The sequence below is a fragment of the Apium graveolens genome, chromosome 5, assembly GCF_009905375.1.
Source record: "Apium graveolens cultivar Ventura chromosome 5, ASM990537v1, whole genome shotgun sequence".
NCBI classification, from domain to species: Eukaryota; Viridiplantae; Streptophyta; class Magnoliopsida; order Apiales; family Apiaceae; genus Apium; species Apium graveolens.
The window spans coordinates 69,831,419-69,845,163 of NC_133651.1; the positions used below are offsets into that span (position 1 = coordinate 69,831,419).

Sequence of the window (13,745 nt, forward strand, 5' to 3'; positions counted from 1 at the left end):
TTTTCTTGTGTTATGAAATCCCTTTCCTTTTGTTTGAGCAACTCAAAGTATTTTTGCTTATAATCCACTGGCTCAAACTTTTTCCTACTGGAATCTGACTTCCTACACTCACTGGCAAAATGCCCTTCCAAGCCACATTTGAAACATTTGAATTTTGATTTATCCACCATGTTTCTATTTGGCTTGGCTGCTCCAAAGTTCTTCTTGAACTTGAGCTTGGAAAATCTCCTGGAAAGAAATTCCAGGTGTTTATCAATGTCCTCCATGTCATCTTGGCTCAAAGAATCTTCACTTTTTACTGCAAGCCCCTTGCCCTTTTTCTCACAAACCCTTAAAGTTGATTCAACAGATTCCATCTTCACTTCCTTATCCTTTTCCAACTCAGCAACTAGTGCAATGGATCCTCCTTTCTTCTTTCCTCTCTCCATCCTTTAATCCTGCTCTATTTCAGGCTCATAGGTTTTCAGGATGCCATATAGTCTCTCCAAAGTAAACTCCTTATAATCTTGTAAGTTTCTTAATAAGACTGTCATTGGTTTCCATTCCTTTGGAAGAGATCTAAGGAATTTCAAATTGGAGTCTTTTGTCTGATAGATCCTTCCACGCAATTTTAGAGCATTTAGTAGTTTTTGAAACCTACTAAAAATGTCAGTGAGAGACTCACTTTCTTCATTGTGAAAATGCTCATATTGCTGAATCAAGAGCTGCATCTTGTTTTCTCTAACTTGCTCAGTGCCATCATAGATTATTTGTATTGTATCCCAAACATCCTTGGTAGTTTTGCAGTTGATAATGTTGTCAAACATATCTCCATCAACTCCATTAAACAGGATGTTCATGGTCTTTTTATCCTTCCCGACTTGTTCAATGTCAGGATCAGACCATTCATGCCTTGGCTTGGGAACTGATGGCTCGTTTCCTGTTGCTGCTCTCATTGGAAAATGAGGGCCTCTTTCTATGCAGTCAACATAGGCCTCATCTTGAGAAAGCAAATGAAGATGCATCTTTACCTTCCAATGATGGTAATTATCTTTATCCAGAAAAGGGATCTTGACTCCAACATCCTTCTTGTTCATCTTGTTGTATTGTTTGATCTTTAAACTCTTTGTAAGTTAAGAGCTTGCTCTGATACCAATTGTTAGTCCCTTAACAATATGACAAGAATTACAGAAGGGGGGTTGAATGGAATTCTTGAAACTTTTTCTTGAAATAAAATGTTCTAACTCAAATATAAATATAAGTGTATTGATTAGCACAATGCGGAATAAAAACTTAAGTGAATCAAAACACAAGTAATTAAAAACAAGAGTCTTTAAAAACTTTCTGGTGGATTTGAATGATTCCACCAGAGATATATATTATATATCGAGAGAACCCTGTGTGCAAAAATGCTCACAGCTGCTTACAACAATTGAACTTCTAAGACTACAGAGAAATGCTAAGAATCCTTCTTACAAATGTTTCTCTGCTTTCGTGCTTAGATCGATAGTTTCTTAGGTGCTACTACTTGGTTTATATATCACCAAGATTATAAAGTAATAAGACAAGATAATAAAACAAAAACTATCTAGTCTATTACAATGCTACTTCATTACTCTATTCCAACATCTTTGAATATCTTCATAATTGCATGGAAATAGTAATGCTTCTTTGTTCTCGAAAACCCAGTTGAATAGGCTACCATATTCCATTTGCATCCACTCGACGCATGTGATTGTGTTGTCACTGTCAACAGATATTTGAATTCTTTATCCATCGGGTTCATGATCATCCGTCGAGTAATTGATCATCTGTCAGGTTCTCTATTTGATCATCCGTCGACTTCATTGAAGGTTATTCGTCGGGTAGCAAACTGGCACTTGACTTCATTTCATTTATGCAGAATTACAAGACATCATCTATGTACAATTAATCAACCTATTCTGTATATCTAGTTAAAGTCAACATGACTTGAATACTACTTACAAAATCTATACAATGGTGAATGCAGAAATGTGCTACAGACTTATTGTTACATAAGCTACTCACTCGATGGATAATAAGTCATCATCCGTCGGGACTATAATGAGTCATCCGTCGGGACTATAAATCTTATCCGTCGAGTGCTACATTATTTCACTAAGTAAAATCTACTAAGGTGTTTTGTTCATGAAATCATCAAGTACACAATATATACACAACATCAATTGTTCAATTTTCAAGGGATTCTAGAAAATAGAACTACAATTATAAATCAAAGGATTAGAATTACAAAATTCTTATCAGAGTTGAATTATCTTCTCACTAGTGGTGTCATATGGATGAAGGATCAATAATTCGAAAGTAGGAACTAGTCAAGGGAATAAGGCTCAATGACTAAGGAAGATAGTATTGAAATAAGTATATCAATAATCAGTAGGTTAAGGAAAAATAGTTGCATATGAAAATTTAAAAGCATTGATAAGTATAAGCATTTCCTTGTGAGAATGATATTGAAACCACGAATGAAAAGGTTGAGAGACTTGCCTTTCCTAAAGTTCTTAATTAACAAAAAAGAAACCTTGAGCTCCCCTACTCGACTTTGATGGCAAGAGTCTTTCCTCTATCTTTTCTTGAACCTATACATATAATATAACCTCATTACCAAAGGTTCTATATACAACTCGAAGGACTCTTATATACCACTAGACTCTAATGCACACATAGGTACTACTTACACGAGTACACTTATTATCATGCATTTCTATCAGAAAACCACTTAGTGAACGTAATCACATATAATTACATGTAGTCACATAGAAAAATGACATTTAGTTCAAATTATCATACGATTATCGAATGATCTCGAGACACTCTACCCTTGATCACTCGATTCTTCCTATTCCTTATTCTTAGTCACCTGACTTTGCAAAGTACTATAAATCCAATTTTCTTGATTATCCTTAACATATTACCTTCTACTGACCTTTACCTATCTGATACCTATCAATTCACACCTTTGCCTCACCTAATTGAACTCACAAACACCTCGCACAAACCCACCCTTCTCGAGTGCACCATTCAGCACCACCTTCTGTGCCTTGGCAAAAACGAACCTCGATGTCTTGTGCATTCACTCAAATCTTAATTTTCCTAACTCCTAACTCATAAAACTAACTCCTAAGATTGGTTTGACACTAAGGCCTCACCTATGGCTTCCTATGAAGTTGATACAATTCTGCAGTTGCAAATTTGCAAACATCCCTTTTTTAACCATCTTAAAACCCATAAATTTTAACTTTAAGATCGATTATAATGGCTTAATAACCTTCCCTAGACTCCATTATAGCTTCACCTATCAAGGCCCATGGTTTAATTACCCAAAACCAACCGAAATTGGACCCTAAACACACTAACTCCAAAACTGTTCCTGTTTTGGGTTGCTCTCGGTTTTACACCAATGCACCTATCAAAATGCAATGTGTTTCTCAATATATGGCTACTGTAATCAAGCTTATATCAAGTCCCAAAACTCTGAATCTTGGACCTCCTAGGGCCTCACAAATGCTCACTCAAAACTCTCCAAACTTTGGACAAAATCTCAACTCAAGACTCGAACTATGCTACCCTTTTCTCCCTAGCTCTATTCGACTTAAGCCCACTTCACAACAAGGAAAACCAAGACTAAATTACTAAACCTCTTGTTCTTCCTATTATCTACTGATGAGACCATTCCATACTAAAACATCATAATAATCAAATGATATATAAACACAACTAGGCATGCATGACACTTAATCCCATATTCGAATATACAAGCACAAATCCGAACATAAAACTCATCATATAATCATGCTATCAACTGAATAAACTCATTAAATATATTTTCATACCTTAATCTAGAAAAATAAGTCATTATTCATTGCATGCAAATTAAATTTCATGCTTAAGACTTCACAAACTTGAGCACCTAGCCACGAATTCATTTATACTGAAAGATGCTCTACTAACACTTTTAATTTACATTCTAAAACTAACATGCAAGCATTTCTATGATTATATATCAAGTAAAACATGGCATTCAAGAGTTTTAAGCTAATATGAAAGACTAAAACTATAGAGATCATTGACATGCAAGAGCTTAAACCAAGATATATGCTTTAAAAACATGATTTTTATACTAAAACTTTTGAATGCAAACAAGGCAACTAAAATTGGTTCCATTCGTCTCCTTAAAAATCCATTGCCAAATGGTGAGGAGGTAAATGTTGGGATTATAATCACTTAACCAACCATAACCTTCTCCAAAAATGGTGTAACTCATGGTTTGGACCTTAAATTCATTTTCACTCGAGTTTTGGAATCATCTCTAACATGCAACACTTAAACACTCAAAATTTCATGTAAAACATATATGAATAGGTTGGACAAGGATTAGAGAGTTGGATTACATAGGAATCTTGAGGAATTGAATAAAAATGGAGGGGATGGTGTGTGTGTGTTCGGTCGAGAGGGAGAGAAGAGAGGGGAGGGAGAGAAAAGAAAGTGAGTTGGTTGAGTAGAGTGATCACGAATGATTTCATTTGACAACTTGGTGACTTTTTATGTGATAATTTAGGTAGTGGGGTTGGAAAGTACTAGGTTACCCTTCCACTATACTAACCAAACTATGCATGCAAGGCTAGCCTAGTAATTTGGCTAGTTGAAAAGATGTTAGTGGGGTTGGAAATGATATATATGTCCCTCTCTCCTTTTGGATGATCAAATGCATACATGGGAAATTTAGTAATCCACAAATTTTTATTCATATTTCTAAATATCAGTTTAAAAGAATGACTTTTATAAGTCAAAATATAATTTCATAAATTACAAGAATTATACCATAAAATAGCTTGGAATTTTAGAAATTTTATTAGATCACTTTTATAATTTTAAAAGAAAATATATTTTTGGAAAGTAATTATCATCAACAACTAATATCTTTAAATTTACACACAAAATTCCAGATAAAACACTTCGCTTATCGATTTATAATATTCTGCTATACTAGGTCACATAAACAATTAACTGACACATATTCACGCAAGTCTTTAATAATTTACAATCAAATATTTCAATACAACTCAATTACGTGTAATCAAATACCGGTCGTAACAAAGACTATATTATCAATCAACAACTTCATTGCGACAAAAATACACCACGGAGCCGGATCCCTCAGGTTTTGAGCGAGTATTTAAATCCCTCCACGAAAGGAAAGATTTAAATTAAAAACGAGTTTTGGGATCCGCTCTAACTTTTAAAATCATTTTAAATATTTGCAAACATTTTGAAAATATTTGCAGTAAGGATGATTTAATAAAATAAACCAGTTTCGATATATTAGAAAATATCTGAATATTATTATTTAAAAAATATTCCCCTAAAGAATAGTTTTTATAAAAATAAAGGAAGTAGAAGTTTTAAAACTAATACTTGTAACGAATAATAAATAACAAAAGATATATTTATACGAAAGTAAGATCTTTATTTGAATAATCGAAAATAAAGTTTGATTGTTATTCAAAACTATCAAATATATCTTATTCGATTAATAGTTACAGAAAACTATATAACAAATACTCGAAAACCTCGCCTCCCAATTTTTGGAAAAATGTTCAACTTTGGGTCCCCTGTACTAAGGGTATACGCAACTACTGCTTATCTCTAGCATAAGTATTATGCATTTTATAAGTAATAGAATTGACAATGAAATATCAAGACTTCTAGCATCCTGAACGGTCATGTTAAAAGCCCTTGCAGTAGGTGTCTTATTGGAGGTAGCCCTGCTCGCTCTTGAATCTTCCAGTTTGTTCATTAGGAATTCCTTCTTCCAATGACCCGGGCATCCACACTGATAACAAGTGGTGGTTGGACTGATAACGGGGGTTGGCGAAGTGCACTTACTTAAATAATGACCCTCTCGACCACACTTAAAGCATGTTATTGTCTTCCCTTTACACTCCCCAGAATGCATCCTTCCACAAGTGTTACATGATGGCAATATGGGTCAAGATTGGTTGGAATAGGACACTCCTGATTTCGGACCGCTATGGCTCACATTCACACTCACGGGTTATCTAAACCTAACACTCTTCCCTGGTAGGGACACTGCTCCTCGGTTAAACCTATTTGGGATGTTCCCTCCCGTGGAACCTCCGCCCACACTTATGCTCTTTCTTTTTATTCCTTTTTTCTCTCTTTCCTTATGCATCTGTTGACTTCTAGCTTCTGCAATTGTCGCCTTTTGCACCAGAGTGGCATAGTCCGTAAGCTCAAGTATTTCCACCCTATTCTGTATCCACTGATTCAACCCCTATTGAAACCTCCTAGATTTCTTCTCTTCGGTGTTTACAAACTCCGACACAAACCTTGACAACTCGGTAATTTAACCTCATACTCTACTACAAATAAGCTATTCTTCTTTAGCTCTAAGAACTTGAGCTTCATCCTGTTCAACATAATCCTCATCTTCCTCTTTACTGTGTTCTTAGTTTCTACCATCTTGGTTATGGCTCCCCTGGTCTTCAAACTCAGGGTTCTTCTTGGACGCATAATACTGATAAATTTTGGAAAATTCAACGTTAGGTCAGAATCATATACATAAGATTGTACCACGCACAGTCGCTATAATATGGAGAACGTATCACACAGTTCTACATAAATATTAAAGTTTTAATCGCAAGAGATGCAGAAGTAATAAAGATAAACAATGATTTTATCACCAAGGAACTGAACTGAACTGAAAGGAAACAAATATATACATAATGCGAGAAATACAAAGTCCTATCTGGTCAAAAGTACAACAGTGCTACAATCATCTACCCAAAAGTGAAATACATGAGTCTATCTGTCGAGTCAGAGAAAGGGATAACTATATACATGTCAACTATCTTGGAAAATTGGCACTTAACTATGGCCTTTAACAACTAAATGACTAGACCACTACATCACTGATCCTGAATCAATCACGAGAGCGAGTCAACTCCCACACTCTCTCTATCGCAAGATGGAAAATGTAATCAGCCCGCCTCCTTGATATCCTGCCATGTCTGTCTCCATGAAGTCTTCTTATCCTCGCGCAAGCCATAATCTCGATCCTGGTCAACTCTCTCCTCGCAGATCGAGGTATGAGTGTTCTCATCTCGGGGATAGGTGCATGCCCCTAAGCTCTCTCTGCCTCTAGATCCCTCCTGGCCTCATCTAACCTGGCCTCACGGCCAACCGTGAACTCAGTCTGTCCTGAACAAAGCCATAAACCAACAAGAACTGCCTATATGCAGGGTCGAGGGGTGGGGAATCTGGATCTGCTAGGGGTCATCCTCATCATCCACTTCAGCAAGTGGCTCAATGTCCTCCACGGGATCTTCCTCATCAGTCTCCTCATAAGATTGGGGCCCAGTATCCTCCGAGGGGTCCTCCTCTTCAGCAACATCCTCATCAGGCTTAACCTGATCCTCAATACATAGAAATGCCTCATCATGCTCCTACTCATACATCTATGGATCCTTGAACTCGTGCTCCTACACATTAAGTGAGCTAAGTTACTATCATGATACTTATAAGAGTCCCCGTAAGGTTTTTAACTGTCAACGCTACTTTAAGTAGCCCGACTATAAACTTGGCAAGAGTTCTTATTATCTTTGTGAATTTATTATTATATTGTTGCATCATCTATGAGGTTTATAACGTTTAGCTCTGATATTATTTCTATAACACCACAGATCCGGGGACGGGAATCCGGGTTGTCAAGGTATTTTTTTCATTAATATCACTTAACTTAAATTGAAATAAATAACTGCATGATGTGTCCCCATAATAACACACACTCCGCAACACGTTATATTCTCAGAGATGAAATTGAAATAAGTAAAAGTCGTTGAAATCCATAATTTAAAAGTTATTACAAACCTAAAATGATTACTTAATAAATTTACAGTTCTTTGCCATTATCAAACACAAGTTATAATTATACATTATTTGATTCCCAAAAGCTGAATCCCTAAACTACAGATAGATCTACCTCTAGAGTAATGACAGCTAAGATATCATCAGATAGATGCGGGACGCTTCCCACGATCTTGCGCTGGGTTTGCTTGAGTCTGGACATCCTTCCTAACTGTTTTTATGTGATGAAAAAATGAAGCAAGAGTGAGCATTACAGCTCACAAGATAATATATAGCTTAATCAATAATGCAAGTATCTGAATCGATAACTTAACGAAATTTTTTATCAAGTGTAAGATAATTACTTACTGGATATAAGCTTAAAAAGTTGAACTTAAAAACTACTCCAATATACTTATACCCTTTAGAAAAACTACTTGAACTACCACTGTTCAAAGTATAATAAGTTTTCAAAAGTTTATCATATGGAAGAAGCTACAAGATAAAACTTATATTGAATCAATATTTGAAATATCATTTAAAGGGAATGAAGTTACGAGACACTTCATTAAGTCCCGATATATATATAGACACACACATATATATATATGTATATCTTATACACTCCTTGAAAACCTTTTTAATGAAAAATATAAACAGAGTTGTAATACCCAATGATTTTGGAAAGAAGAAACTTTGGCATAAACCTGATATCTTGGTGATCAGGAAAAGATATCAATCAAGTCACTTTATTTACATGTAGATGGATGAATTCCCCACTGGTCATCACCCTGGCCGCATTAGGACCTTATGTTGGACCGTCTTCCGGCCTCTTACGCATTGATGGACTGCCACTCAGCCACTCACACTTTGATGGACTCCCCCTGAGCCCATGTCGCCTATGCCGACGCATTTTGATTGGGCTTACTTCTCGAACGTTGGGCAAAAAATCGAAGACTCTATTATTAATCAACAACTTCATTGTGATAAAAATACACCACGGAGCCGGATCCCTTAGGTTTTGAGCGTGTATTTAAATCCCTCCACGAAAGGAAAAATTTTAATTAAAAAAGAGTTTTGGGATTCGCTCTAACTTTTAAAATCATTTTAAAGATTTGCAAACATTTTTCAAAATGTTTGGGGTAAGGATGATTTAATGAAATATATCAGTTCCGATATATTAGAAAAATATGAATATTATAATTTAATATTATTTCTCTAAAGAATAGTTTTTATAAAAATAAATGAAGTAAAAGTTTAAAAACTAATACTTGAAACGAATAATAAATAACAAAAGATATATACTTATACGAAAGTAAGATCTTTATTTGAATAATAAAAAATAAAGTTTGATTATTATTCAAAACTATCAAATATACCTTATTCGATTAATAGTTATAGAAAACTATATAACAAATACTCGGAAACCTCGCCTTACGGCGTTTGGAAAAATCTTCAATTTTGGCTCCCATGTACTAAGGGTATACGCAACTATTGCTTATCTCTAGCATATGTATTATACATTTTATAAGTAATTGAATTGACAATGAAATATCAAGATCTCTAAACAGGAATGCACACACACACACACATATCAACATGCTTCAATATATCGCGAGATTTGCTAATAACAATCATGCACTTATCTCAAGATAATGCATAACATCACAACAACAGTTATACGGGTAAAAAACTTGCCTGAGCGATCTGGGGTGGAAATAGGTCTGGTGTGAGTCTGGTAACCTATAAACAACATATAAGCCGAAACTAATCCACGGTCGCTTAAGAAACTAGACTTTCTCCATTTAGACCCTAATGTTCTCTTTTACGCTTAAAGATATACCTTAGTCACTCGCGTACCTTCGGCTCCACTATTTCTATAAAATTAACCATTAAACATTCACTATACCATGAGTGGACTACTGTAATGCAAGTGTTACAAGTAGTGTTACATTAGCTAATAAATTTGTGTCCTATTATAACATCTCTCAATTAGTGTTACAACAGCTATAAAGCTAGTGTTACATAGAAATGGCGGTGTTGCACGACATGTAACACCAACACCTGGTGTTACGTTAGATACATTTTTAAATTTTAAAATATTTAAGTGAAAATATTATCAATAATTAGTATTAAAATTATATTTTAGTTTATTAGTGAATGAAAAATTTAATATATAACATAATAAAATTTATAAAAATAAATTGTACTTACATACAAAAGTTATTTTATTTATTCTGTATTTAATAAATAATATTTTATTAATTAAAATTAAAAAATATAAAATAAATTATAAAATAATACACAAGTTACTAGGTGAATTAAAAGGCGACAATTTCCCCTAAATGAATTATTGGACAGACAAAACTCACTCAGACAATACTCTCTCCTCGGACAAACACTCTCCCCATCTACTCTCTCATTTCTCTCTAGAGGATGAATAAAAAATAAAATTAAAGATTCGATGAATATAAATACATGTTTATGGATGAAACTGAAGATTTGTAAATATACACACATGTTTGTTGATGTATTTTAAAGATAGTTACTAAATTTTCAATTTAAATGACATTGCAGGATTTGAGAGCTTCAAATTGGGGCTTTAGTTCTTTTTCTCGGATTTAGTGGTAAATTTTTACTTCTCTGCTCCGATTTAAACATAAAGGCATATTTTCTTTGATTAACATATATTTTTTTGTGAATTTTTAATCGATTAGGGTTTCTTAGAGAAATGATGGCGTTTGGGCGATGACATGACAATATTAAGGGTTTGGTTGTGGTTTTAACTATTGAGCAGACTTGTATTACTTCATTTGAATCACACCTCCAAGTCATGGACTTCTGCAATTCAAACTCAAATTGGTCCTTTCCATAGGTTATTCATATCATTTCAATTAATTTAGCTAACATATGTTACATGTTTTGTATCTATATGTTTCCATGTATATTGTTTAGTATTTTTTTTTGATTTATTATGAAGACTTGTAAATACGGATAAACTGAATGTATGCTACAGTTCTTCCTCATTGCTCCTCGATATTGTTTCTGTTTGTATATTGTGATTGCTAAATGATTGTCCAAGTACAATTGGACAACAAAAGTGTGATTAAGAAGAACTCATTTCGATATATTTTGAGGCTATTTCTTGTTTTAATTAGATGCGTTGGAGCAAATACAATGTCCTATATTCGGTTTCTATTACTATCAACATTTCTATGTCATGTATTTTCGGTTTCTATTTCTTGTGGATTACAATGCATATAGAGTCTTGCGTATTGCTTCCGTCAAGGCTGTCGACATAACTAGTAAAATAAAGAATGAAGTGAGTTTTTAATTTTGTAAAACTTTTTTTGTACACACTTGATTTCGACGCTCAGCATTTGTATAAACAAATTTAATCATCTGTTTTTTCCTTAACTTTTTTTGTCACTGCACCATAAAGTTATATAGTTTGTTTTAGTAATCTATTTTGTTTGTTGTATTTGATCGGAGCTGTGATGTATTTCTTTCTTTCTTTCAGTCTGCTAACATGTGTGTGTTTTTGTGTGTATTTGTAGCTTTTTTTAAAATATAAACTAATGAAGGCTACTACTACCTACAAGCTGCTGATTTCTATAACTGATCACTCTATTTTGCAGTAGTAGTTTAGGTGGTTTGTGACTAGTAGTAGACTTAGTGGGCTGGAGGGACCCTTCAGGCCGGCTGACTATTATTTATTAAAGCCACGGGCCCATTATCATGTGAAATGTAATTAGGTTTATTGCAATTAGATCTTTAAGTTTTTGGAAGGATTCAAGACAATATAATGGTTGTATTTGACCATTGGATCTGCTTTATTCTCTTTAACATTAGTACTTATACATGTTCTGGTTTTCCTTTAGATATAATGTATTATTCTCAAGAATCAGATTCACCTCCAAATTGGTTTAGTGTGATTGCACATTCTATTATCATCTCATCCCCTATTATTCTGGTCTTTTTTGAGTTTAACTAGCTTTTATTAATGTATGTGATTTATATCAGTAAATATGTCTGATCAACTCAAACTGTTTGTAGCTTCTAAATGCTGATTATGATGTTATGTTGAGCACTCTTTTATCTTGAGTAGATAAGTTGAAGTTTAGATATATATCTTTATTTTTCTTTTGTTCAAATAGCTGACTAGTTATGTGACCATAAATATAAAGCACTAGAGCTTGGTATTGCACGATAACTTGTTTTTGTTTGTTTTATAACTTGTTTTTATCCATTTCAGGTTATGTATAGACCTGTTAGGGATTTAAAAGGAATTCCTAGTGCCACCAGCGCCAAGATCGAGATGACATTATGGTCTGGAGCTACTATTATGACTAAATTGTAAATTGTCTGGCACTTGGTATATAAATTAACCCGTGGTATGTATCTGTTACTTTTATTTTTCTTTCCAAACAATTGTTAGTTTGATGGGAGAAAATTTTCAAATCCGTTGGTTGCAGTCAAAGTTACTCATCTTATATGCTAAAAATTTGATGGTATGTAGTAATTTTTGGTTCTACGAATACAAATGCACTATCTACTTTTAATATTTGGCTTATGTCATATATTTTGGTTTTTCAATAACCTTTCCTGAATAAGGTCTTCTACAATCAAATGCCCATAGTTTTGACTTTATTTTCAGATTCTCTAGATGCAACATTAACACTTTGATCTTTTTTAATATTTCCCCTCTTTGGATGCATATAGCCTATACCAGAAAAAATGTGTAATTTTTGTTGTCTTAAAGACTTGATTTACTTGCTGAACCATGTCAAGGACTCAGGCATATGCGAATCCAAGAATGTAGCATATGGCATGTAGACTAATGTCTCTTCGAACCTATTTCCTGTAAGACAATAATCTAGCTTCTGTCTTGAAACAGCACATCGGTACCAGTTTATGGGGGAGGAGATTTTCTAGGATTGATAAATGAACTTGTTGAATGAGGTAACTAATTATGTGGTAACTGATTCTATTGAATGAAGAGCTTCATAACTCCAGACCTGGTACTCTATGCCATGCTGTGGGATAGTAAGATTATATCTTCTGTTAACACCGTGACAAATTAAAATGATCAATAAAGCGCATGAGATTTCAGAACCATTCCTGTTCCAGTGTATACTATACAGCAATTGATGCACTTTTTTAACATGCAGTTGATGCACTTTTTAACGTGCGTAAATGTTTTTTTTTTCATGCTTGCTAGGATATTGATGTACTTGCCATTCCCAAAGTTCATGGACCTCTACCAAAGCTACAAATGGAGCTAGCTTCATTAGAAACATTTCGAGTTAGGGCATTTAGTTTACTCTATGAGGCTGGAATCTCTGGATTTTTCCAGGTTAATGATATTTCTTCACATTTGTTTTTCCTAATACATAGTCAATGCAAGCCCATCTCATGTGATGTTCTATGGAAAGGACAGGTGAAATCCTTTAAATTCTGATATCTAGAGAGTTCTGGGTGGAATAAACTTTTTGAGCAGAGTTAAATTATTTTGGAAGGACAACTGAAATTTAGTTATGATAGTAAATTACATTACTTTTGAGTGAGATAACTGAATTTTATGCTAACATGGTCACCTTTTATCTATCGAGAGATATTTTCTCTCAAACCATAGACATGACATCTCAACACAAATTGTTTGTTGGATTTCTCAACACAAACCATAGACATAGTTAAATTATTTTTCCATTGTTGTTAGCGTTGGGATTAGACTAATTGTAGTACTTTGGTTGTCGTTGGCGTTGGGGATTGTTTGGAGAATTTATTGTTATCTAGTTATTTGGTTTGTAGAGCTGAGACTCTTATGTATGCAACTTTGAAGTTTTTGTTGATTATGGATT

At 34.1% G+C, this 13,745-nt stretch overlaps 1 long non-coding RNA gene across 1 annotated transcript; it reads left to right on the plus strand.

Moving 5' to 3' along the window:
* The first annotated feature begins 10,261 nt into the window (after window positions 1-10,261).
* LOC141661523 (uncharacterized) lies at window positions 10,262-13,081 on the plus strand. The gene is made up of 4 exons (XR_012549991.1): window positions 10,262-10,511; window positions 10,602-10,759; window positions 12,140-12,278; window positions 12,782-13,081. It is a non-coding gene; the product is annotated as an uncharacterized LOC141661523 (long non-coding RNA).
* Window positions 13,082-13,745: the final 664 nt, after the last annotated feature.